This window comes from Ambystoma mexicanum, chromosome 3q (assembly GCF_040938575.1).
Source record: "Ambystoma mexicanum isolate Mex_15411 chromosome 3q, UKY_AmexF1_1, whole genome shotgun sequence".
Taxonomy (NCBI): domain Eukaryota; kingdom Metazoa; phylum Chordata; class Amphibia; order Caudata; family Ambystomatidae; genus Ambystoma; species Ambystoma mexicanum.
Window position 1 is genome coordinate 991,813,621 of NC_090926.1, and position 27,621 is coordinate 991,841,241.

A 27,621-nucleotide genomic window follows, 5' to 3' on the forward strand; every position below is an offset into this window, starting at 1 on the left:
ACGTCCCCTTGTTAGAGCGCCACCGCTCCCCCACCCCACTTTCATGTTTCATCTCAGTTCCCTGTTGGTCACATAGTCATCTGTTAAACGTATATAATAACATTAAGCGTTAACTGGGAAGAAATGGTTAAAGTTTTTAAAAAAATATAACCCGTAACTGTCCCATTTCAAAACGTACGTTATATTCCAAGCTTTATTCTAAATCGAAAATGTCGTACAAAATGATTTTGTTGGATTCCTTCGTGGCACTTACAGTCTGGTTACTGGTTTAACTCAAAAATGGCGGCGAAATTTACCCATATGGGTTACTTTTCTTTTCCGTTTTTCTTTTCGATGTGGGGTGAAGAAGGCAGCTATTTCTTGGTAAACTATGGGACGTTTCGACTATACGAAATTATTTTCTTTTAAATAGTGTAATCGGTAATGAAATTTGAAGGAAAAACTGACTTTTCTTTTAAACTCATCTACATAACACGTTGTAACTGCCTACCATGCGTCTATCTCTTTTCCACTTCCCTGTCAGTCTGTCTTCGAAGGGGGCGTGAGGATGATTACTCTGCCTCTTTTCCCATGTTCGCGCCGTGGCGGGAAGCATCACTCACTGAGGTAAATTCCCTCAATACTAGTATCCCTTCACCACTGGGACAAAAAAGAGAGCGTGGAAAAATCGAGGGCGCTGCAGCCGGAGTAGAGGGGCAGCCCCGTTTCTTGCCGCACAAAACATTAAGCAGCATGCTGTGCCGGTTAGCGCTCCTAATGTGCAGCTGGCTGCTCTATGCAGACCTTTGGGTTACTGCAATGCCTTGGAATATACACATTTTGGAATGCATATTCCAAATGCAGCGTGTGAGATGCTCTGGAGTCGCACACCCTGTTCCCCTCATTCTTTAACAGCCTTTTAAGTAGCCAATTTATAAGTGATGGGTCATTTCACAAGCCATTGTTTTAACATATTATGTGCTTAACATTTCATTAAGAACTGAATACGGGGCGTTTTTATTCACCAAGTCAGCTGTTGGCTGACAAAACCTATGCATTCTTCAAAGAGAATTAAAATGCCCCACAGAAAACGTTTTCAACTATTTTATTTTCATGTCTCTTTATTTGAAAACCCAAACTTTTTTTTGTACACTACTTTTTAGTTACATATGGCACATTTCTGGGAAGGTTAACTGTTGTTTTTTTGCTTAAGTGTTCTAGTGGCTGCTTTGGGACATGGAGTAAATGCATGTGTTCAGCATCAAAGGTCTTTTAATTTTCTAAAGCCAGCCACTTCCTAGTAGGCTAGAAAGCACACTTTGGCACCTTGATTAGGAAAGTAGAGTTAATTGTGTGTCACCATGTTGACAGTAGTGCATGGCAAATCAAAGCAGTGTATGTGTGAAGCAATGTTTTGTGCGCTGCACAAGCCACCACCCAGTTGGTTGGTGTCTATGTGGCGCTGCACATATGCCTGTTTTTGTCTGATATGTCCAAGTCCATACAATAGCATACTGGAACTTTTGTATGGCTCTGACGAGCATGCCACACTGTGCCCGCACTTAAAACGCATGAAGCAATCAAAGAAGTTGCCTCAAAATGTACATCCACTAGGCCAAACGCCTTTTCTACACTGCCACACCATGACTTCTGTTAGGCAGAAACCTGTGCAGTTCCCTTGGGGAACACTGCAAAAGATTTAAGACTACAGGTAGAGCAGTAAACCCCTTTGGTAGCAGTCCGTACCACCCAGATTTACCTGGTAGCTGTGGCTGAGCAGTCAGACTTCTCTCAAGAAGAGTTAGGCAGTATGTAAAGTATACACAATATGTACCAAAACACAATAGCACAAGCAAACACTGACCAGAGCTTGGTTTCAAAAGTATATAGTTATTTATTTAAAATACACATAAGTTAAAAACACTCTAGCAAAAATATAGTAAAAGTACTTCAACACAGTTATAATGAAAGTAGATTCAATCCTTTCTCCTATCTAGACAACTCTAGGTAAAACACCACTTAATTAAAACAGAGGTGAGTGCTTAACGTTAGATGACACTCTAGTAGTTTCCAAGAAAGGGAGAGAACAAGCAGAAATGGGTTAGACACACCACTCTAAGGTCCAGAGCACTTGCAATAGGCTTACAGAAGAATAAAGTCACAGGTGAGCAAAAGTCACTAGGCAGGGCCCACTCTTAGAGTAGCCGGAGCGAAAATGTGCCCAAGATCACACTGTTAGTTAGAGATTCAAAGTCTTGCAAAGAGTCAAAAAGAGGTTAGAGTGGCTCAGAAAGTTTAGCCAAAGTGTCCCAGGCACTCCCAGGTTCGAAAGCCGGGGACTAAATCTACCCCGTACAGTCGGTAGCAAGGGAAGCCAGGCAGAACACAGTACCTTAAGCGGAAAGGATCCTCCAGCGGTGGCAGTTGTTCCAGGCAGTGGCAGCAGGGCTCGACGTCGGTCAGGGGAGAAGAAGTTCTCGCTGAAGAGCAGAAGAAGAGGGTCGTTGCACTGCCCGGGAAGAAACCAGCCGCGGAGTCCTCCGGTTAAAGGGTTGGTGCCGACTTTCGCGGTATGGGGGTAAAGTGTGGTATTCCGGTTGCCGGGGTGCTTGGCACAGGCAAGGCGGCCACGAGATACCTCAAAGAACGGAAAGAAGGCGAAAACTGGTTGTCCCCACCAGTCAAGGGAAGGAGCCACTCCGTTAAGAGTTCTCCTCGGTCGTCGGGAAAAAGTGGTGAGACGGTTCAGCAGGGCTCCACCGGGTGGTGTCGTCGAAGCAGGTCGGCTCAGCTCTTCCCTCGTCGGATTCTTGGTCCTGTGGCGACTTCTGAAGTCCCAGTCCCCAAAGCCCTGCTTTTATGCAGCAAACCCCCATTCACCCAGCCTAGCTGTCACTCAACCATGCTAAGTGGTGAGCCGGGCGGCTCACCACTTGGGCCAATCAGGACGGAGTGCGACTTGAGTTACCAAGGTAACTCAGTCCAGGGTGCCTAAATCCCCCTCCACCCCTCCTAAGTACCCCAGACAGAGTGGCACCACTTTGGAGGGCTTCTGTGGAGAAGCCCGCCAAAAGTGGAACAAAGGGCTCCACTTTGGGTCAGAGTTACAGAGGCGAACACCAACGCCATTTTAGAATCAAGTTTTGGCAAAAAGTCCCAACCGGAGTTATAAAAATAAATATATAAACCGGTGGTATGTTTAAGGCTACCGTAAATAAATAATTAAATGTGTTAGCCTAAAACAATGGGAAATCCCATAGGGAAATATTCGCGGTCGAATATAAAAAGTAGTTTCCACTGCCACCAGCCAAAACTCGATCAGGGGGGACGGAGACGTGCCCCCTCGACTAACAGACCCTGGGGCAATCGAATTGCCCCAGCCAGTACGTCCACAATATGATGGTTTGTACTGGTTCTGTTCAGGATTCAAGACTAGCAAAGTCTTTGGTGACTTTACATGCCCTGGGAGACAGTAGTCAGTCCCAGGGTATGGAGTCTATGTTGGGGAGTCCCTAGGACACCCCTGGGTCACGGCACAGAGGGTGCTGTGTGACCCACATCACAAAAATACATGAGGCCCTATGGAGTAAAAGACCCCATAGCCCATTCAACACAAGGTTTAACCAAGAAAACACACTTCAACATGTCCAAGAGTGAGGGTAAAAGAGTCTCACTCTTGGCAGGAGAAAAAAATTAAACCCCAGAAATCCAGCAAAGCTGCTGGGGGACTCACTAGGTAGGGAAATTCAGCCTAAACAGAGAATTCTCCCTAACACTCGCCCCCCCCAGACTAAGGGACAGGAGGATTTAATCCACTCCTGGATGAACCTCATACCTCTAGTCGATGATATACATCCTAGAGAGTCCATCAGCATTTTGATGGTGACACCCTGACCTGTGCTCAATGGTGAAATCAAACCCTTGCAGGCAGATTGACCATCTCAATAGTTTTGGATTTTCCCCTTTCATTTGCATTAACCATCTCAAGGGTTGGTGGTCAGTCTGAATAACAAAAGTAGAACCATACAAGTATGGCCTAAACTTCTTCAGTGCCCACACAATAGCAAAGCATTCTCTTTCGATAGTTGCCCACCTTGTCTCAGGATCCTTCAGTTTCCTACTGATGAAGCAAATGGGGTGCTCCCTACCCTTCTCATCCAGTTGGCTTAGAACTGCACCTATACCTACATTGGAAGCATCAGTTTGTACAATGAAAGGTTGGTGGTAGTCAGGAGCTCTCAATACTGGAGCCTGGCAAAGAGCTCTCTTCAGTTTTTCAAAGGCCTGATTGCACTCCTCATTCCATTTCACCTTTTTAGGGAATTTGGGAGAGGAGATTACATTCAGTGGAGAAGCTATGGTCCCATAGTTCTCAATGAAATTCCTGTAATACCCAGTGAGGCCTAGAAAAGCTCTCACTTGGGTTTGAGTAGTTGGTGTTGTCCAATTTTGCACAGCTTCAATCTTGCTGGGCAAAGGCCTTATTTCTCCACCTCCTACCTCATGTCCAAGGTAGACCACTTTACTTTGACCAATCTGGCACTTACTGGCTTTGATTGTCAAATGGGCCTGTTTCAGAGCCTGCAACACATGGCCTAGGTGGTTCACATGTTCTTCCCAGGAGTGGCTGAAGACTGCAATGTCATCCAAGTATGCCATGCAGAAATCTTCCATCCCAGCCAGAACTTGGTTCACCATCCTTTGGAATGTGGCAGGTGCGTTTTTCAGTCCAAAAGGCATGACCTTAAACTGGTACAAGCCAACTGGGGTTGAAAATGCAGTTTTCTCCTTGGCATGGTCTGTCAGGGCTATTTGCCAATAGCCTGACGTCAGGTCAAATGTGCTGAGGTACTTGGCTGCACCAAGTTTATCCACCAACTCATCTGTCCTGGGCAAAGGGTGGGCATCAGTCTTGGTGACTGCATTTAGAGCTCTATAGTCCACACAGAATCTCAAGTCTTTGGATCCTGCCTTTGGTACTAACACAACTGGGCTAGACCATGGACTAGTAGAGGGTTCTATTACCCCGAGATCAAGCATCTTCTTGACCTCTCCTTTGATGTGGGCTCTGATATGTTCTGACATTCTGTATCCTCTGCTTTTGACTGGCAGACAGTCACCAGTGAGTATCTCATGCTGGCCCCAAGGGGTCAAGCCTGGTGACAGTGAGAACAGGGAGGCAAACTGATTTAACATAGATTTGCACTCCTCTTGTTGCTCAGGTGTCAGGTCTGAAGAGAGATTGACTCCTTCAACTTTTTCATCTAAAGGTACACCTCTGAGGAGATCAGGGAGAGATTCACTCTCTTCCTCCTCTGCAGCTGAAGCTAGGAGCAAGGCTCCTACATCAGGTCTGGAGATGTAGGCTTTTAGTCGGTTGGTGTGGAAGACTCTAGGAGCTTCCCTGGGTCTGCCCAGATCCACCAGATAGTTGACCTCTCCAAGTTTTCCCACAACCTTGAAGGGTCCCATCCATTTGTCTTGCAAGGCCCTCTGCCTTGTTGGGAGCATAACTAGAACAAGCTGGTCTTGAGTAAACTCAACCATGTTAGCCTTCTGGTCGTGCCAATGTTTGACCAGGGCTTGACCAGCTTTCAAGTTGTCACTTGCTTCTGCCATCATGTGTGACATTCTCCTCCGGAGACCTATCACATAGTCAGTCACTCTGACTGGCTTGAGGGGAGGAGCACCTTCCAACCCCTCCTTAATCAGGGCCAATGGACCTCTGACTGGATGGCCATAGAGAAGCTCAAAGGGAGAATAACCTACTCCCTCCTGAGGGACTTCTCTATAAGCAAAGAGAAGGCATGGCAGTAGAAGGTCCCACTTTTTCTTAAGGGGTTCTTCCAAAGCACCTATCATGCTCTTCATGGTTCTGTTAAACCTTTCAACCAACCCGTTTGTCTGAGGGTGGTAGGCGGTTGAGAACTTGTAGGTAACTCCACAGGTTTTCCACATGGCCTTCATGTAGTGGGACATAAAGTTTGACCCCCTGTCAGAGATTACCTCCTTAGGAAACCCAACCCTGGTAAAAATACCAAGGAGGGCCTTAGCCACAGCCGGAGCTGTAACAGTCCTCATAGGAATGGCCTCCGGGTACCTAGTAGCATGGTCTACTACAACAAGGATAAACCTGTTGCCTGAGGAGGTTGGAGGATCAAGGGGACCAACAATGTCAATCCCTACCCTCTCAAATGGGACTCCCACAACTGGGAGAGGCACTAAAGGTGCCACATTCTTGGAACCGACCTTACCAGAAGTCTGGCAGGTATGGCAGCTCTTACAATATCTATCTACTTCGGCCCCCATCTTTGGCCAATAAAAGTAGAGTGAGAGCCTTTCCTTGGTCTTCTTGAAACTCAAGTGGCCAGCCAAAGGTATCTCATGGGCTAGTTGTAAGAACTGTTGTCTGTTTTCCTGTGGGACTACAAGGCGTTTGTAGTCTCCAGGTTCAGACTCAGTGGGTTCACTGTAGAAGAGGCCATCTTCCCAGTGCAACCTATACTTCCCAGGCTCTTGCCCATCAGCTTGAGAAGCTGCTTGGTGGCGGAGACCCTCCAGAGTTGGACATTCTCTTTGCCCCTTACGAAAAGCTGCCCTGCTAGGCCCACCTTCTGCCAGTAAAGACTGCAGCTCAGGATGGTCCTCAGGGTCCAAATCTCCAATAAGGTTGGGGCCTCCTTCTAGCTCTTCCTCAGAGTCTAGCTCAACCACACAGGGTTGTACCTCCCTCTCAGCCTCAGCTGGAGGTGGAGTTACAGGTGTAACTTTGGACAACCTAGGGGAAGTCCTTGTTGGAAGCACTGGAGTGCTTGCTGCTGGCTTTTTCCTAGGAGTCTTGGGTTGCCCCTTTGCTCCTGATCTGGTAGTTACTGCAGTAAGTTGCTCCAGTGGTAGAGGAGTGATTTCTGTCATCATCTCCTGAGATAACCCTCTCAGGGTTTTCTCCCTTGCAGGTTTTGTGAGTTCCTGAAACCTTTTGCTAGGAGGTCTGGGGGTATGAGATACAACTCCAAGAGCTTTGAGGTCATTACCCAACAGAACCCTACCTGGCACTTCACATTGTACACTGACAGGTATTTTTACAGCCATATCATTACATTGGATGAGAACTGGTAACTGGGGACACATCTGCACAGGCCCACCAGCTAACTTGGTGAGGCATTTGGGTGCCTTAGCAACATCCTCTGCCTTGAAAAATGATTCATCCACCACAGTTATGCTGGCTCCAGTGTCCCTAATGGCAGGAGTCTCCTGACCATTCACCTGGACACTGTCCTTATAATACTCTTTAGTATTATCTGGGATAGAGTTATAGACATCTAAATTCTGTTGCTCCCACAACCCCAGAGAGACTAAAGAAACACTAGCTGAGACTCCAGTGGGTTCATCAGCTAGTAATAGAAAGTTTCCACTTGCCATGGGTACTTCCTCTTCGGGAGCGAAGGCTAAGGAGGCAAGCTGGACCCCTGAAGGTTTACCCTTACATCTGGGATCTCCTTTCACATGGTCAGTAGCCTTACAAACAAAGCATGAGCCAAAGGCTCGCTGGAATGGAGGCTTGTTCTGACCCCCTTCTGGTCTGGGACCAGAAGGTACACTAGCCTGATTTGGTTTCCCTTGTGGCTTACCCTTATAGTTTTGTTTGGGGCCCTCTTTGGAATTTGTAGTATTAGAATTCTCTTTGGAGTCCTTCTTAGACTGTTTTTCCCCATCCTTCTTCTGAGTTACCCCAGAATCCTTGTGAGTGGCCCTGTTGGCAACCCACAAGTCAGCAGCCTTAGCTAGCTTCCGGGAATCTAATTCCCTGGAATCAGCCAAGTGTTGTCTGAGCTCAGGAGAGCAGGCATCATAAATAGTCTCCAACATAAACAAATTCTTCATACCTTCATAAGTGTTCACCTTGTAACCCTTAATCCATCCCTCTAAGTTTTTCAAACATTCATTCACCCAGGTAGCCCAAGGGGTACCATCATGCTTTTTGAGGCTCCTAAACCTCTTAAGATACTGGGAAGGGGTCTTCCCAAACCTAGCTATCAAAGCTAGTTTCACACATTCATAGTCCTTCCTATCCTCCTCCCCCATCTCCATTACCACATCAGTTGCAACAGGGGGAAGCCTAGAGAACAACCAGGTGAGTAAGTCATTTCCTGTGATGTTCTGGAGCCCAGGATTATATTCAAACAGAGACAACCAATCCAACACATCCAACTTAGGCTCATACATACCAACCAATTCTTTAGGCATCCGGGGTCTTTTAGGACTGGAACTTCTAGAGGAGCCAGAGAGAGAAACATTCTCAACAGATAATTTCTTCATTTCTAAGTCATACTTGAGCTCCATTTCCCTTAGCCTTAGTTCTTTGTCAGTTTGAGCATTAAGTTTCTTATACTCCAATTCTAGCTTCATTTTCTCCAGTTCAAAGTACTGAGGACTAAATGTGGGACCTGGTAAAGGTCCAGTAGGTACAGCAGGTAGAGCAGGCAGAGGCCTAGGGGGGACAGTTACAACAGCCTCACCCTCCTCTTCTGACTCTTCCTCAGAAACATCAACATTTTGCTCCATGTTAACTTCAACACTGTCATCTACAGTCGCTGGAGTGGTAGGTTCCTCTGAACCATCACCCAGACTTTGGTTAGCTAACAATCTTTCAATCAGCTCCATTTTCTTGCCCTTAGTCAGGAGATCCTTATGTTTACAGAGCACTCTTAAACAATCAGCAGTTTTGGCTGCAAGGGACTCTTGACTATAGCTTTCTATAACTGACATGTTAGAGGTTTTACTTTTTCAGTGCTAAGCTTTGTGGTTAGTTGCACTAAGGTATCTAAAGCACAATAAAATGTATACTCAATACAAATCCCACCGCTGTACACCAGTGTTAGGCAGAAACCTGTGCAGTTCCCTTGGGGAACACTGCAAAAGATTTAAGACTACAGGTAGAGCAGTAAACCCCTTTGGTAGCAGTCCGTACCACCCAGATTTACCTGGTAGCTGTGGCTGAGCAGTCAGACTTCTCTCAAGAAGAGTTAGGCAGTATGTAAAGTATACACAATATGTACCAAAACACAATAGCACAAGCAAACACTGACCAGAGCTTGGTTTCAAAAGTATATAGTTATTTATTTAAAATACACATAAGTTAAAAACACTCTAGCAAAAATATAGTAAAAGTACTTCAACACAGTTATAATGAAAGTAGATTCAATCCTTTCTCCTATCTAGACAACTCTAGGTAAAACACCACTTAATTAAAACAGAGGTGAGTGCTTAACGTTAGATGACACTCTAGTAGTTTCCAAGAAAGGGAGAGAACAAGCAGAAATGGGTTAGACACACCACTCTAAGGTCCAGAGCACTTGCAATAGGCTTACAGAAGAATAAAGTCACAGGTGAGCAAAAGTCACTAGGCAGGGCCCACTCTTAGAGTAGCCGGAGCGAAAATGTGCCCAAGATCACACTGTTAGTTAGAGATTCAAAGTCTTGCAAAGAGTCAAAAAGAGGTTAGAGTGGCTCAGAAAGTTTAGCCAAAGTGTCCCAGGCACTCCCAGGTTCGAAAGCCGGGGACTAAATCTACCCCGTACAGTCGGTAGCAAGGGAAGCCAGGCAGAACACAGTACCTTAAGCGGAAAGGATCCTCCAGCGGTGGCAGTTGTTCCAGGCAGTGGCAGCAGGGCTCGACGTCGGTCAGGGGAGAAGAAGTTCTCGCTGAAGAGCAGAAGAAGAGGGTCGTTGCACTGCCCGGGAAGAAACCAGCCGCGGAGTCCTCCGGTTAAAGGGTTGGTGCCGACTTTCGCGGTATGGGGGTAAAGTGTGGTATTCCGGTTGCCGGGGTGCTTGGCACAGGCAAGGCGGCCACGAGATACCTCAAAGAACGGAAAGAAGGCGAAAACTGGTTGTCCCCACCAGTCAAGGGAAGGAGCCACTCCGTTAAGAGTTCTCCTCGGTCGTCGGGAAAAAGTGGTGAGACGGTTCAGCAGGGCTCCACCGGGTGGTGTCGTCGAAGCAGGTCGGCTCAGCTCTTCCCTCGTCGGATTCTTGGTCCTGTGGCGACTTCTGAAGTCCCAGTCCCCAAAGCCCTGCTTTTATGCAGCAAACCCCCATTCACCCAGCCTAGCTGTCACTCAACCATGCTAAGTGGTGAGCCGGGCGGCTCACCACTTGGGCCAATCAGGACGGAGTGCGACTTGAGTTACCAAGGTAACTCAGTCCAGGGTGCCTAAATCCCCCTCCACCCCTCCTAAGTACCCCAGACAGAGTGGCACCACTTTGGAGGGCTTCTGTGGAGAAGCCCGCCAAAAGTGGAACAAAGGGCTCCACTTTGGGTCAGAGTTACAGAGGCGAACACCAACGCCATTTTAGAATCAAGTTTTGGCAAAAAGTCCCAACCGGAGTTATAAAAATAAATATATAAACCGGTGGTATGTTTAAGGCTACCGTAAATAAATAATTAAATGTGTTAGCCTAAAACAATGGGAAATCCCATAGGGAAATATTCGCGGTCGAATATAAAAAGTAGTTTCCACTGCCACCAGCCAAAACTCGATCAGGGGGGACGGAGACGTGCCCCCTCGACTAACAGACCCTGGGGCAATCGAATTGCCCCAGCCAGTACGTCCACAATATGATGGTTTGTACTGGTTCTGTTCAGGATTCAAGACTAGCAAAGTCTTTGGTGACTTTACATGCCCTGGGAGACAGTAGTCAGTCCCAGGGTATGGAGTCTATGTTGGGGAGTCCCTAGGACACCCCTGGGTCACGGCACAGAGGGTGCTGTGTGACCCACATCACAAAAATACATGAGGCCCTATGGAGTAAAAGACCCCATAGCCCATTCAACACAAGGTTTAACCAAGAAAACACACTTCAACATGTCCAAGAGTGAGGGTAAAAGAGTCTCACTCTTGGCAGGAGAAAAAAATTAAACCCCAGAAATCCAGCAAAGCTGCTGGGGGACTCACTAGGTAGGGAAATTCAGCCTAAACAGAGAATTCTCCCTAACAACTTCCACTAGCTGCAGGCCAGCACTAATAAGAGATGCTAATGCCAGCTCTGTTAGATAAAGCATGGGCATGCTAGTTTTTGCAAAAATAACCCCTGATGCCGCCTGCATAATAGTGAGGAGGTAGTGACTGAGGAATGTTGGCCCCTTAACCATGCCTTAGAAGCCGATTTTGTTTAAAACGCTTCATCAGCTTATTACTGGTAAGGCTACAGTTTGTAAGAGGTACAATCCTTTCTGTGTAACCTTTCTGTGTAACCTATATGTGCATTGTTTATTGGGTCTTCCTTCTACAGTATTCTGTCCTGTCTATAGATATAATTTCCAAAAGATGTTTCTGTATTGGGGGTTGGGCATGCTCACACTGAGACCCAGCCCTTACCCATCTAAAATTCTTCAGAAACAAGAAGCAAAATAGTCCTTGTACCCCATTTGAGTGTCTGATTTTGCAGCCATTTTATACTCTCATCCAAAGTTGTCCAAATGAGTATGTATGGTTTATGGTTACAAACATTTTAATGTTGGGGCGAGTGTTGTGAGCAGTGATGTGAGCACCAAGCCATGCACCTTTTATGAATTTAGAGATTTACACATACAATACCTAATCCCCCGCACTATCGTGAGTGGGGGTTTAGAATCTATTAAAGACAAGGAGGTGAGTATTATGTAAATCAATCTTTACTACTGATAAATAGCAGCAAAGAAAACTTTTTTTAAATCAATAACTTTTCTTTTAACTAAAAAAACACAGAAACTCATAAGCACACCTAGTGCAGGAACCCAGTCCAAGATGGGGCTCAGAACTAGCCCATGTAACCAATCAGGATGGACCCACCCTCATAAATGTCCCTTCCTCTAAGCACAACACCTCTTCTGAAGCTGCAACCTGACGCCATAGTAAGCGAAACAAAAAGGTCCACAGTCCAACCGAAGAACAGCTCAGCCGACTCCTCAAGGTGCAGACTCCAGAGATCTTTCACCAGTTCACCTTCCTCAAGCTTATCAACCTGAAGCTGAAAATGAGACCAATATTAGCAATGGGTGGGATAATACTCACCTCCTTGTCTTTAATAGAATCTAAACCCACACTCACGATAGTGCGGGAGATTAGGCATTCTATGGCATGACAAGGAGGCTCATATTATGCAAGTTCAAAGCCCTTGCATCACATTGAAGACCACATGATCAATACGCTTAGGGTAGAAAGTTTTAAAGGTAGATTCCCTGGACCAGTCAGCTGCTTTTAAGATCTGCTCCAAACCTCCCCCAAGGAAAACCGCTTTTGAGGCCATAGCACCTCTTACCGAATGTGCTCCAAAGGAAGAGATGTCAATCCCAGCCTCTTCCATAACCCATTTAACCCATCTAGCCAAAGTAGCTGAGGACACTGCCTTATAGGGTTTACGGTAGGAAAGAAGCAGCTGAGAGGTACTTGGGGGGCAAAGCCCTTCTGTTTTTAATTCAAAACACTTCAAACACTGAACCAAACATAATTTATTATTCTAGGGAAGCGCAGGATAACAAACAGAAGAAATGATACATTTAGTTCTCTTGGTCACAAAGAAAGTCACCCCCCGAGGAGAGAAAACCTTTTTGTCCATATCTGATGTCAGACACTCTCTTAATGGAGACAAGACATAGAAGCATGGCTATCTTTGAAAAAAGTTGTTGCAGGGATAATTCCTGATTATGAGGCCAAGCGAGAAATAAATTCAGCACTTTATTAACATTCCACTGAACCGAATACCTGGCTTTAGGAGGAACTTTAAATCTGATGGACTTAAGGGCTTTCCTTACCAGGAAATGCTTCCCAACCGGTTCCCCCTCAACCAAAAGATGGCCGGCCGATATCGCCGACCTGAACCCATTAATTGTTCTATAGGCTTTGCCCTCTTTGAACAATTCAACAAACAAATGTACTGTCTATTGGAGGAGCAAAAATGGGATTGAGGTTCCTAGCCACACATCAGCTAAGCCAGCGGCCCCATGCTGAGGAGTACCCCGCCTTGGGGAGGATGCCCAGGAGTCTTTGATGACGTTAATAGAGTCCTGCGAAAGGCCTCTGAAGCACCAGGAAGAGCTGAAATCTTCCAGGCCATAAGGGAGAGATGCCCTTGAAGGACCAGGTCATGTGGGAGACTCGCCGGGTCCGAGAGGAGCCGGGGGTGGAGAGGGAGATGAGGAAAATCTCCCGCCAACTCCAGTAGAGGGGGAAACCACACCCGAGAGGGCCAAAACGGGGTCACTATTACCAGGGTAACTAACTGCCCGCGCAGCTGCATCAGGGTCCTGGCTATCATGGTGAATGGAGGAAACGCATAGGGCAGAGGGCCCGACCAGTCCTGGAGAAACGCATCGGTCGGCAGTGCTAAGGGGTCCGGTCTCCGACTGTAAAACCGAGGAACCTGGCAGTTGAGACGGGAAGCAAAGAGGTCAATCTGAATGGGACCCCAAAGAGACTGAATCAAGGCAAAAATCTCCTTGTTCAGCATCCAGTCGCTCCTGTCCTGAAGGTAACGGGAATTCCAGTCTGCCACCATATTGCTGGCACCCGGCAGATACTCTGCTTGTAACAGAATGTTCCTGTCCAGGCAATAATGCCAAAACTCCCTTACTAAGTCTGCTAGGGCCTTCGAGTGGGTCCCACCCATGTGATTGATATATTGCACAGCTGAAACATTGTCCATCCGAAGGAGGACACAGCAGTTCCCTTGGTCTTTGAGAAGGCTCATGACCGCAAAGGAACCCGCCAGCAACTCCAGACAATTTATATGAAGTAATTTATCTTGATCTGACCATTTCCCTCCAGTGGAAGTCTTTCCGATCCTGGCTCCCCAACCGGCCCTGCTGGCATCGGACTCGAGAACCACATCTGGGGATGGCCCAAAGATCGCTCTGCCATTCCAGGCGTCCATATGCTTGAGCCACCATAGAAGCTCCAACCTGGCTTCTGGACCCAACACTACCCTTTGACAATATGACAGACATTTGCGCAGATGCCTCCCCTTGAGGCGTTGAAGCGCTCTGTAAAGTAGAGTCGCCGGAAATATAGCCTGAATGGAGGCGGACAACATTCCCACGACCCTCGCTAACTGGCGGAGAGACACAATCCCTTTCCTTAGGCTAAAGCAAATTTCCTTCCGAATTCTTGAGAGCCTGGAGTCTGGAAGAAGAAGGATGCACTGCTTTGAATCTATACTGAAGCCCAGAAATTGGATACATTGAGTAGGACAGAATATGGACTTCTTGGCATTTAGTACAAACCCTAGGTCCTGTAGAAGAGAGGTCGTCAGATCCAAGTGACTTTGCAGAACCTCGAGATCCTGTGCCAGGAGAAGCATGTCGTCTAGATAAATGATACTCCTGACCACCTTCGACCTGAGGAAAGCCATCACCGGCTTCATTAGCTTGGTGAAACACCACAGGGCTGACGGTAGGCCGAACGGGAGAGAGGCAAACTGCCAAAGGCGACCCCCCCACAAGAGAATTGGAGAAACTCCTAATGAGGGGGAAAGACAGGAACCACAGATATGCATCCTTGAGGTCCGACTTGACCATCCAATCCCCTGGGAGAAGTGTATCCCTTAGAAGATGAATTCCCTCCATTTTGAAATGATGGTAAACTACAAATGAGTTGAGGGCTCCGAGATTATAGAGGTGAAAACCCTCTTCGGGCTTTGGAACCAGAAACATCGTGCTGAGAAACTGGGAAGCCCTGAAGGTGGCCAGAACCACTGCACCCTTGAAATGAGATCTTGAATCTCCGCGTCCACCACTTCTGCTTCTCTTGATCGAACACAAGAGGAGGCGGAGAGAGCTGACACCGGGGGAGTAGAAATCTGAAACCCCTGAACTATCTGTAACACCCATGGATCCGAGGTGAGTCCCTTCCACTGATGAAGAAATCGTGCCAACCTGCCCCCAAAACCTCTGTGGGAAGAAACATTTATGAGACCAGACAATACCTGGAGTCGATCTCGCTCTGTTTGCACCACTGCAATTTCAACCTCACCACTGAGTTCCTCTCTGGGGGTAGAAGGGCGCCTGGGAGCCTCAAGCAGAGGAAGAGTGATGAGCCCCCCGGAAGGCGTACTGTTGTGGGTGGGTAGAGCCCCTGAAAGAGGAACGGCCAGAAGAGCGAGCTCTTCCACGTCTGGCCTTGTCAACAATTCTAGGTGCAAACACCTTCCTAATGTTTGCCTGGGCCTTGTCTAGTGCTGTAAAGGTGTGGACATATGCGAGAGGTCCTTAATGAACTTATCACCAAATAAATTTCCCTGTGCTTTAGGGCCAGCCTCCCCTTCAGCCATATCTTGCAGTTTAGGGTCTAAGCGCCTAAGGAGAGCTTTGCGCCTTTCTCTGGATATGCTGGAATTGGCATTGCCGAGCAGGCAAAAGGAACGCTGCACCCATCCCCTGAGCGCCTGGACATCAATCTGCGAATCATTAGTGCGGCCTCCTCCGCCAACTTGAAGATCTGGGTCAATGGTCCTAACATGTCCAACAGCTTGTCTTGACAGCCCTGGAGTGCCCCGTTAACCCCTTTTTTGGGTCCTCTTCCTTCTGGGACAAGAAAGCCACCATAGATTGATCAATCACTGGGGTCATAGCCACCTTATCAGGAATAACAGGGCAGGGACATTCAGACCTTAACTTATTTCTCTTCTCGCTTGGAAGAGGCTTCCTGAACCAATGATGGAGGAATGAGAAAACCGCCTCCGAACGGCGCCATTCCGCCGATATACGGTGTTGGATGAGAGAGGGGTCGAAAAATGGGACCCCCCCTGTCATCCAACAATTGCCCCTCAGTTGCCTGGGATAACCCAACAGCGGAGACCTTCCTTTTACGCCTCTTAGGCGGGGAATCTGAATCCTCTGAAGAATCAGGGGAAGATAAAGGAGTAGAGGTAACCCTAATTGGGGCTGAGGACTGAACAATACCCTCCCCGAACTTACGCTTCAAAGACCTAACCGGGGAATCGGGAGAAGAGGGAGAACTCTGAACAGGGCTTAGTTGCCCTTGCAAATGTTTAGATTTGGCTGTGCACTTTCTGGGCGCCGTGGAAGGACCCTGATCAGGATTGGGATGGAAGTCAGCAATCTTATTGATTAACCTAACAAATGCCGAGGCCAAAGTTGAATTTAAATTCAATAGGGCAGAGTCCATGGAATCCCTTATAGCGCTGGAGACAGACGGGGGTGGAACCAGGGAACCCTCCCCCATCCCCCTAACTCCAGAGTCATCACTAGGCCCATCAGCCCTAACCTGGGTGCTGGCATCCACTGAAGGGACCCCCTCTGCCCCTTTTAGTTGACTGCATAGTTGTAAATAATGAACAATTTAATATGGTAATATGAACAACAACACCCAACTGTCACTGACAACCCAGGAGGCCAAGCAGACCCCCAAATGTTCCACCTGAGGTCTGTGGAAAATAATATATACATATAAATATATAAAAACAGCCCAGGGTGAACCCAGATGCCAAGCAGGCAATGTTCTAAAATAGGACCAATTAAACTTAACACGCGTGAGCAACGCGAAAATAAAGTGAACACTTATTTCAGACTGAGGCAGTCACTTGTACTGAACGCCGAGCAGGCGAACACTTTGTCACTAAACACCTCCACCTGAGAGGCGTGACCGAGCTGCAACTCGCTCGAGCTGCTCCGAAGCAGGCGAGCGCTCTCCGTGTGTAATATCACGGTGCCAAGCAGGCGAAATGGGAAAGGTGGTGAAAGGGCTTGCGCATGTAGTGTTGCAGCTGTAATTAAAGTCGCTGAGCAGGCAAACAGTAAAACCCCCAAGGGGAAGCAAGGGGTGGGGAGGAGAGAAGAGAGGGCCAATCCTGGGCATATCTGAGGCGAAGCTAACGCCGAGCGGTCGGAATAACAAATAAAAGTTCCACACAACGTTCCAAGAAGTGAACGCTGTTTCAAAAGAATACAGATATGTTGTATCCGTGTTAATTTGTATCAAATAACACCTCACAGAAAGTAAGGACTAGCGTGTAACAATAGGACTAATCTCATTGCGTCAGCAACAAAGAAAGAGGAGTTCTGCTTAGAGGAAGGAACATTTATGGGGGTGGGTCCATCCTGATTGGTTACATGGACTAGTTCTGAGCCCCATCTTGCACTGGGTTCCTGCAATAGGTGTGCTTATGAGTTTCTGTGTTTTTTCTGGTTAAAAGAAAAGTTATTGATTTTACAAAAATGTTCTTTGCTGCTTTTTGTCAGTAGTAAAGATTGATTTGCATAAAATGAACCTCCTTGTCATGCCATTGAATCCTTTTATCACAGACTTGCTTATCCAATATACAGATCTCTCATCACTGTTCTAGTCCTGAAAGGCTCTGTGATTTAATGCAAAGCATACAGGAACCCTCACTGGTGCTATTCGTCCCCTTTCCCACTCATGGAGGTATTTTGAAAGAGTAGAATAAGAGTGTACCAGACTGTACATCTTGGCATGATAATCTTCCATCAGAAAATAATTAATATGGTTAGTCTAGTATTGCCCCTTGCGGAATACAAGTGAGGTAGTACGAACAGAACACCTGCAACACAGGACCACTGGTCAGTGGGCCCTTGGACCTAGATAGGCTGGTCACACCGTCACACTGCAGTGTGCTAGTATGGACAGTTTGAAACTGCATTCAGGCAAAGCCTTCCCTAAGAGCAGGTGAAAGAAAAACCATTTACTTGGCCAGCAACAGCTGTTTTCACATTAGAATTCTTCTGTAAAGTACTTGCATTACAATGTAATGAAACCAGTTTCATTTATATAGCAATATTCATTCATATTGAGGAGGGGTTTTGTCACATGACACATAGGTGTAGTTTGGGAGTGACGTGTGCCAGTCGGGGGGTGGAGGGAGCATTCTGGTGTTTCGCCCTGGGCACCAAGGTGGCTAGAAACTGCCCAGTAGAGACGTTGTTGCTCATAACCTTAGTAACACCAGTATCTGCGCAGACGGTGGAAGCATTGAATTGATGATGTCTTAGTTCGTAAAACAACCCTGTGAGAGATTGGAAACTTTCTCGATTCTCACGCATTTACGTACATACACACGTACACCTTTCCGGTAATCCGGGACGATATTTAACACAGAGGTTGACTGTCCCCATCCACTTATATGTAGCATCACAATAGTAAATCATGATTGAGGGTTCCCAGGATTTATGACAGGTGGGACACCCAGCGATTATTTTCTTTTTAACATTTTTAAAAAAAAATGTATTTATTTTAAAATTGTATTTATAAATTAGTGATTAAACCGGAATTTGTGACCAGTGTCCGTTTTAGGCACTTTATCACATTTTCCTTTCTCTAATTTGCACAAATATTTGTTGTTTGCATTTCAAGACCTAAATTACTACTTCGTTTTCCATTTTTATTCTTCTTCGTTTGCATTGAAAAATACACATGAAATAATAAACCGACCTGGCTATATATAAATTGATAAGTCTATTATTTGAAGAACAGGGATGCACATTTTTGTCAGAAATGGTTCCCAGAAACACATCTAGAGATGCCCCAGAAGAATGCCTGTAAGGGTTTTATGTGGGGGTAGTCGTGGCGGAGCCCCGGCAGTCTCTGAAAAATCTTTGTGATGTGGCAGCAGACGGGGCTCCCTAAAGTCCCTTGCAAGCCCCTGCGACTGCTAGAATGCAAGTTATTTTAAATATAATGACCCATCTGCAAGAGACACAGGCTTTATAAAAAAAGGCCTTATCTTTTTAATGATAGCGCCGGCCCTCGCTAGGCATCCCTTTTACTAAGAAATGCAGCGAGGATCCCTGTATCTCCTGATTGATTAGTTATTTACTATGCGCCTATGCACAATTGTTTCAAGGCGCAACAAGGCAAGGGATGGGGAACAGAGGGAGGACAAAACAACAATGTTTATTTATTATTATTATTATTATTTTTTTTAACTCTGTTTATTGGGTTTAAACAACACAACGTAATAATAAACATGAATCATAGGCATACAGCAGATGAAGGAAACATGGCAGTATCAAAAGCGAGAAGGGCCCCGCAGGGTCAAGGGCCGTAAGGCGGTTTTGAGACAAGGCAGGTAAATCATGTTATCAGAGGTACTAATCTACACCCACCGGCGGATTTCAGTGAGCATCCAGCCATTTGCCCCATATCCTTTCGAATTTGCGGGGGCAAACCCGTGCGTTTTATAAATCCGGCTCTCTTAAGCTGCGCATCTGTCCAGTTCATTACTCCAGCGGTTCAGGCACAGTGGGTCTGCAGAGCCCCATTTAGCCGCGATGAGTCTTTGCCTGCCCCTAACGCTATCGCCAGAAACATTTTTTCGTATTTTGACAGGTCTACTTCTCCCCAGATGCCTAAGAGTACCATTTTGGGATCCCTAGGAATTGGCGTCGCCAGGGCAGCGGAGATCGTGTTAATACAATTCTCCCAGAAGACCTGTAGCACCTGGCAGTCCCATATCATATGGTAGAAGGTGGCTGGCTCAGTTTTGCATCTAAGGCATGTCTCGTCTTCTATTCCCCCCCAACTGGCCATTGTAGTACGTGAGTGATATGAGCAGTGGAGGATTCTCAATTGTATTAGTCTGAGTTTAGTTTCTATCCCAATTTCCCTGGGAGACATGAAAGCATCAACCCAGTCTTCTGGTTCCAGTTGACCTACATCCCTTTCCCACTTAGCTTTGAGCCCATCAAGGTGTGTAGCCCCGAAGGAGTTGAGGGCCAGATAGAGGGTGGAAGTGACCTTAGAGGAAATGCATTGCGGGAGGATATTGGTCTCAATGGGAGAGCAGGGTGGGTATGTTTGTCGTGTCAGAGAATTGGGTGCGGATGGCGTGGGCTAGCTGCGCATGTCGAAACCGGTCCATGGGTGCCAGGTCAAATTGCTCTTGTATGGTCTCAAAGTCCAGAAGGTGCCCCCCTTGTATCACATGTGCTAGTGTGTGTATCCCCTTTGAGCACCAGTGGCCAAAAGAGCCCATTTTCACTATTTCCGGGAGGAGCGCGTTGTGCCATATGGGTTGGGACAGCGTTGGCTTTCCTTTCCAGCCTATCAGTTTATGTGCATCCCGCCATGCACGGCGGATATGGTGCGTCACTTTTGGCAGCGTCGGGAGCTGGTTGTGGGTGGCATATAGAATCTGCAGCAGGGTTAACGGGGCCATGGTCTCCAGTTCAAGACGGATGTGTGGTAGTGTGGGGTCTGCGTGTATCCAGTCGTTTACCACCCCAATCTGTGTCGCAAGGTAATACGTGTGTATGCAGGGTAAACCAAAGCCTCCCTCCCATACCGATCTCTGAAGCGTATTGAGGGCGATTCTGGATTGTTTTCCTCCCCGTAACAGCGTGCAAAGGTTTCTGTCAATAAATGCGAAGGTTTCTCCGGGGATGGTAAATGGGGCGTTTTGGAGAACGTACAAGAGTCTGGGGAGGGTCATCATCTTGAATAATGCGGCTCTACCCATTAGTGATAGGGGGAGTGATTGCCAGTGGGCGGTATCTCTGTTAAACCGCTCTATTACTGGTTGTAGGTTAAGTTGGAGGAACCCTTCAAGTGTCGAGTCGAGCCGTATGGCCAGATATTTAAATTCCCTGATAGAGATGTGGTATGGGCAGGTCTCAGGTATCGCAGTCTCGCCACCCTGGATCGGGAAGAAAATGGTTTTGGCTTCATTCACCTTAAGGCCCGCAAAGTTTTGATACTCCCTAAGGATGAAGGAGACAGTCTGGCATGAAGTGCTCGGGTTACCAAGGTATATGAGGAGGTCATCCGCATAGAGCAAGAGGCGGTCTCCCCCCCTGGCCAGACGAATCCGGCCCAGTTGGCTCTGAGCTCGATTGCGAGTGGTTCGATGGCCAGGAGGAAGAGAAGCGGAGAAAGCGGGCACCCCTGCCTCGTACCTCGACCCAAGGGAAATGATTTAGAGGACCTGCCGTTCACCCGCACCGCGGCCTCCGGGGGATAGGAGTCATAGGAGTCTATGATTTGTGCTCCGGGGGATGGAGGCGTAGTCAATCCTGGAGAACGACTTATGCACGCCAGAAAAAAAGGAAAAGCCAGCCTCGCCACTATGAAGTGAGCGCCTTGTGTCCGTCAACCCCAGGGCTTCGGCGAACATGGTGAGTGTTGTAGTGGCGGGGCGGTTTCCAGATCTCCTATGAGATCTGTCGATTGTGGTGTCCATCACTTTGTTGAAGTCCCCACCTATCACCCACAAATCGGCCTCTTCTTCCAGAAGCAAGCTCTGTAGTTTGGAGAGCAGTTCCTTCGTGAGCGTAGGGGGGGGCATAGATTGCTGCAAGGCCCCAATTCTCGCCCCAGATGTCGGCAAGTATCATTACGTAGCGGCCCCGGGGGTCAGCTTTGACCTTCCTGACCTGTAGGGGGACTCGCTGTGGACAAGTATCATCGTGCCCCTGGCGCCTTTCGTGAATCTGGCATGGTAAGTATGCGAGTAGTTGGATCTTTTGAAATAGTTGGTGCTCGTACCGATAAAATGTGTTTAATTCAAGAGAGCTATGTCTGGCGAGTACCGGTTGAGGTACTGGAGCACCAGTCTTCGCTTTATGCTGGAGCCGAGGCCGTTAACGTTCCAGGGCAGTAAGGATACCTTGTTGGAGTTCATTCTATCTGCGTGGGTCTCTTATCAGGGCATCTGGAAGGATCAATGGCGGTTGCGTATTTTTCGGAGGTGTGTGGAGGTATTCCTTTGGGGGAGGCGTCCGGGGGTCACCCCGTAGTGGTGTGCACGATGACTGGATGATTTTAGTGTCAACGGTCTTGCCCGTAGACAGTGCTTGATTCTCTTGCCAGCGTTTGTCGGTATCGTGCCTTCTTGTCCCATGTTTGAGTTCTTTCATTCCAAAAACTCCCCCAACCCTGTACTCACCCCCCCCCCTCCCAATTGGGAGCACCTGTTGCCCAAACATTAAACTTATAATTTAGTAAGCTTTCTCATTAAACTTATAACTAAAGAACTTCTTCGGGATGACCCGGACTGGGGTAGTGCCTACACCACATGAGGCACGGCGGCCGCTAAGACAGAGTTCCCGTGTTGTTGCATTGACGGTCGGCCCCCGTATTGCTGGAGCCTCAGCCATTTTCTGTGGGGCTGTCAGCCAGATGCTGCGTGGTATCTCCACCTGCACTTGTCGGGGATAGAGGGGGCGAGGGCCGCCCAGGCCTGGGTTTCTGCGTAGACGGGTCAGACGGTGTGCTTTTTGTTCTAGAGCCAGTGAGGACTCGTGTTTCGAGCCAGTCCCATGCGTCTTTGGGGTTGTAAAACAGAAGAGTGGTGCCCTCATAGTGGACTTTCAGCAGTGCCGGGAAGAACAGGGCATATTTGACAGACAGTGACTGGAGTTTTTTCTTGACAGAGTCGAATGACTGGCGGGCCTTTTGAACTTCCTTGGTGTAATCAGGGTAGAACCCGACCCTGTAGCCGTTGTATGTGATCGGGCCAGAGGCCCTTGCCATTTGTAGGATCGCATCGCGGTCTCGGTAATTTAGCAGGCGTGCAATTATTGTCCTAGGCGGGGCTCCAGGGGTAGGTCGGCCGGTGGGTACCCTGTGTGCTCTTTCTATGGAAAAGAATTTTTGATAATTTTTTGGGAGCGAAGACATGCCCCAGCCAGTCTTCCAGGAACAGTTCAGCGCTGGGGCCTTCCTCCTTTTCCGGTATTCCGAGGATCCTTAGATTATTACGCCGTGCTCTCCCCTCGCTGTCCTCGACGTGGTATTCCAGCTGGGTGACTTTCTGGGTGATTGCGGCCAGTTGGTGTTTCAGTCGGTGGACAGTGTCTTCTGTAGCGGACACCCTTTGTTCCGCTTCGCCGACCCTGGCCGAGAGGTTGCGTAGATCCTGTCGAATGAGGGACACATCCGTAGATAGGCCTCCCATTTTGAGTTCCAGTGATGTCCTCGAGTCCCCAATCGCTTTCAAGAGGTCTGTCAGAGATTGGAGGGTCATGGGGCTCTCCGCTGGCACTGTCCTCTTCTGGGGTCTGAGTCCCCTGGTGGGGTGCGGAGCCCGTTGTGTAGAAGTCCATTTTGCTTTGAAGGGTTTGTCTTTTTGACTTCTCCTTCCCCATGTCTCAGTTGGCATGCACGGTATGGCAGGAGATCCGGGAGTTCTGCGGTGTCGGGCAAGGAGGGTGGATAATGAGGCCTGGGTCAGACTGTTATGTCGTAGCAGTACGGGGTATCCGTGGTGTGCCCTCGCAGAGGCGGTGCCAAAAACAATGGACCGTGCTTCCCTCGCGTGTGGGAGTCTCTTCCGGGGCCGCCAGGTGCTTAAGGATGCTGTCGTGTGTACAGGGGAAGTCTCGTTACTGCGGTAGTGGTGCTCCACATGAGTTGTTCCGCGTGTTGTCTTTCACCACTCCGCCCCCACCGCAGCGCGAGTGTGCAGAGGCATTGCGTGGGAAGGGGGGGGGGAGAAACAGTCCGTCCGGTAAATGTGGAATTGTTCCGTCGTTCTAGCATGGCGCTGGCAAGTGTTCATCCTGACCCCATGCAGTTCTGTATGTGGGCTTCACAGGCCCTGTCGCTGGTCCAAGTATATGAGGGGCCGTGAAGGGGAAGGGGAGAAAACAGGGCCAGTTCCCCGCCCACCACACACTCCTGCCTCACTGTGGCAGAGTCCGCTGCCGATATGATGTACACCAACAGGGGAGCGCAGCACTCAGTCTTTCTGGTCATGCCGCGGCTCAACCCTGTGCGATGCAGTCTCACTGACCGGGGGGGGGCAAAGGGCAGTGCCGAAGCCAGTAGAGCGTATACTCCTTAGATGCGGTTCCCCTCTTTCCAGGCTGCCAGGCTCGTGGGGATGGTGCTGTGTGTGAGAGGGGGGAGTCCGCTTTTGTTGCACAGGCGCCCCTCGTAGGAGCTGTTGTGAGGGTTGTCTCCTGCCGTTGCTCCCCCACCGCAGCCCGATTATGCGCAGGTCCTGTGGAGGAGGGAGGGGAGGAATATGGGCCTCTAAATAGATGCAGGGTCTTGCCTCTGCACTGTTCTCCAGCGTATCAATAGCCAGTATTTGTTCCCACCACATGGAGTTCTGTTCCCAGGCTCGTGGGCCCTGTTGCCGGTCCAAGTGTGTGAGGAGCCATGGGGGGTAGGGAGGAGAGCAGCGCAAGCCCCAACCCCACACGCACTCCTACCTTGTAGTTGTCAGGTCCGCCGTCGACGTGTTGTCTGCCCGCGGGGGAGCGCAGCCCTCAGCCCTTCTTATCATGCTGCGGCTCGACCCCAGGGGGTGCAGTCCCGCCGACTGGGGGGGGGAGATCACCAGGGGAGGTGGGGAGTGTGGGCCCAGACCTTGGGCCGGCGGTCACAATGCTGGTCCACCGCCTCTTCAGGAAGGAGGGGGAGGGCCCCGCTTGTGTCCACAACACTGCTGGGATCGAGCGGGATACAGTGTGCAAGCGGCAGCAGCCACTCCGGGTCCAACGCCCCGTGATGTCTCCCGATCGGGCGGGCAGGAGGGGCAGCGGTGACACCTCGCCATTGCCGGTGGAGCGCCATGGGATCTTGTTGTTCAGCCCGTCGGCATATCCTTGGTGTAGCTCCTCATCCGGGGTCTGCCGCATTGAGTGCCTCGGAGGGGGGAGGGGCGGGCAGTCACCGCGTCTCACGCCACAATGGCCGCTGATCGCCCGTCAGCAGTCTTTAAGCTGGTGCCGGAGACCCCGGGTCCGGTTCGTCCCCCAAGTGCAGCAACGGTTGCTCTGATGTGACAGCTTCTGCTAATAGGCAGATGGGGTGATTTCAGAAAGCAGGAAAGGGCGAAATTTAAGGATAAATGTAGCGGCTGCCGGGTGCCGGTGTGCTTAGTTGCTCATGCGTTGCGTGCGCATGCGCACTCAAAAACAACAATCTTAATAGGCCTTGTGTCACTGAGATCGTGCAAGTGTGCAAACAATAAGTGATGGGGGAGAGGGTACAGGGAGAGTGCACCCAGAGCAGCAGGGCCCTGAGTTAAGTGCTGAGAGGCTGGAACTCCAGTGGGCAATCCCAGCCCGGTAGTACAAGGTTAGCCAGGAGGCAGTGCAAGTAGGCCCAGAAGGCAAGTGCAAGGAGACTGGTCGGGGGAAGGTGTGCAGGAGGGGGCTGGTGTCCTGTAAGACTCGGAGGACAGCCTGGCAACCAGTCAGCAGATGGAGCAGGAGCAAGGGAAGGTTAGCAGGGCAGAGGGAGAGAGAAAGAAGAGGAGAAAAGGTTGCTCTTGAGGACTTTCCGGACCTTAAGGAGGTCTGGCTAGATGCAGACAGAGCCCATTCCAGAGGGAGGTACTTGCAGAGGAGAGAGTTCTACCCCCCAATCTCTGCTTGGAGATGCGATTCACCCGTAGAGAGTTAGAGGTAGACGAGCGAAGGGCACTAGGAGGAAGGTACTTAGGAAGAGAGTTGAAGGTAGTAAGGGCTACTGACCTAAAAAGTCTTGTGGACGCTGCAGAGGGTCTTAAACTTGATCCTTGCAGCCACCGAGAGCCAGTGGAAGGATTCCAGGGCCAGCGAGCTGTGGTCCCTGGACTTGAGGCCAAGGATAAGTCTTGCGGTCCTGTTCTGTATGAGTTGAAGAGGGCGAAGAGAGGAGGCAGGCAGATTGAGGAAGAGGCTGGTGCAGTAGTCCAGCCTAGAGAGAACCAGAGCTCTGGAGACAGTGAGTTTCTGGAGGAAGGAGAGAAAAGGGAGAATACATTTGAGGAGGTACAGCTGGACGTGGGCCTTCTTGGCAAGGTCTGTGATGTGTGGAGAGAAGGAGAGTGTGGAGTCGAGGATCACTCCAAGGTTTTTTGTCTCTTTAGAGTGTGAGGGCAGAGGGCCCACGGAGGGCAGCCAGAGTGAGAGTGGGAAAGCCAAAGCATGGGTCTCAATGAGAAGGATCTCTGTCCTGCTGTCGTTGAGGCAGACATCATTAGAGGCGCACGAGACTGAATAAAAGATGGACAGTCGGGGATGAGCGAGGAGTAGGAGGAGGCAGAGCGTAGCCTGCAAGAGAGTTGACTGTCATCCGCATAATACTGAAAGTTAGAGATGAAGGTAGAGATCAGGAAGGCCAAAGGGGCCAGATGGACGTTGAAGAACCAGGGGGAGAGGATGGAGCCCTAAGGAACACAACATGTAGAGAGAGATGTGGTGGAGAGGAAGGAACCAAGCTGGAAAACGGATGGTCGGTCCAGGAGGAAGAAGGGCAGCCAAGCCAAAGCCTGATTCGTGATACCATGGGTCTCGCAGAGACGAGTAATCAGGATGCTGTGGTTCATCGTGTCAAAAGCAGAGGAACGTTCAAGGAGAATGAGGACAGAAGGAGAGCTTGAATCGAGATTAGAGAGCAGATCTTCACGGGTGCTCAGGAGTGCAGTTTCTGTGCTTCTGGTCGCTCTGAAGACAGACTGATGGTCAACCAATAGATTCAGTGTGGAGGGTTAGCTAGTGGATAGCCAACATCTCCAGGTTTTTGCCCAGGAAAGGAGTGATCGAGATCGGGTAATAGTTTGCCAGAATGGAGGGGTTGGCAGAAGGCTTTATTTGTTTTTAGTAGGGGGTTCACAAGGGAGTGCTTGAGAAGAGAGGGGAAAGTGATAGTGGCGAAGGAGTGATTACAGAAATCGGCCAAGGCTGGAGCGAGAGAACCAATGTTATCCTTGATGGTTCTGGAGGAGCATGGGTCACCTGTTTAGATGAGACTTTCATCAACTGGACTTGTATGGAAATAAATTCTGGTGTTACAGGAGAGAAGGAGGTGAGAAGGAGAGGAGGGGGGCAGCCAAGGCAGGCATGAGAGAGGGGGAGAGGAGTAGTGGTGGAAAGTGAAGACAGGGTGCCCTAGGTTTCAGTGGAGAAATGAGAATCCAGAGCCATGCAGAGGGCCTGGGTGGGTGTAGAGGATGAGGATACTGTAGTAGGATTGGCCAGCTCCTTGCAGATTTTGAAAAATTTGCCATCTTGTTAGAGGCCGCATAGATGCAGGCCTGAATGTGGACCCTCTGCTTGGAGAAGATGGAGAGTCTGTACTGTCTTTGGAGCAGGCGACAGGCCAGTTTGTTAGGGGATGCACCTGAAGCTCCCCACTTCTGCTCAACTACTCTGTATCGGGTAATATTATCCCTACCAATAATATCGCCAAATATATGGTCGTGGGGTAAAGCCAAAGGCGATATTATTGGTGGGGATAATTTATGGGGTAAATGGGATGGTGGGTGGTAGAGGTGTTCCCCGCTCCCTTAAAAAAAATATGGGGGAGCGGGGGTGTCTATGTGCAAAAAGCAGAGTGTAACACACCCTACTAGATGGTCGCTCTCTCTCATGTTCCTCTACAGGGGTTACCTCTAGCTAGTAAGTGTTTTGATATACTCAAGCATCATAGAAAATAAAAGTGAGTCCATGTTCTGTGTTCTCTTAGTATGAACATAGTTTTATCTTATATCAAAAGCTGATATATGGTCCAACCACTTCTTAAGTTTTACTATTGCCTGGAAGGTAGCCAACAAACCAACTAGGTTGATATAGTAATGAGAGCTTTAATCATTGCCAATGCATTTCGGAGAACATTATCTCCTTCGTCAGGGCTGTACTCTCTATTTACAGTCAACATATACATTTCCATAACAGGTATATTTGAACAACAAAAC

At 48.8% G+C, this 27,621-nt stretch overlaps 1 protein-coding gene across 1 annotated transcript in view; it reads left to right on the plus strand.

The window, feature by feature from the left end:
* Positions 1-507: 507 nt before the first annotated feature.
* Positions 508-27,621, plus strand: part of FAAP100 (FA core complex associated protein 100) — a 673,738-nt gene continuing 646,624 nt past the window's right edge. The window contains exon 1 of the mRNA XM_069655145.1: positions 508-606. The gene's annotated coding sequence lies outside the window, so the exon portion shown is untranslated. The remainder of the gene's footprint in view (positions 607-27,621) is intronic.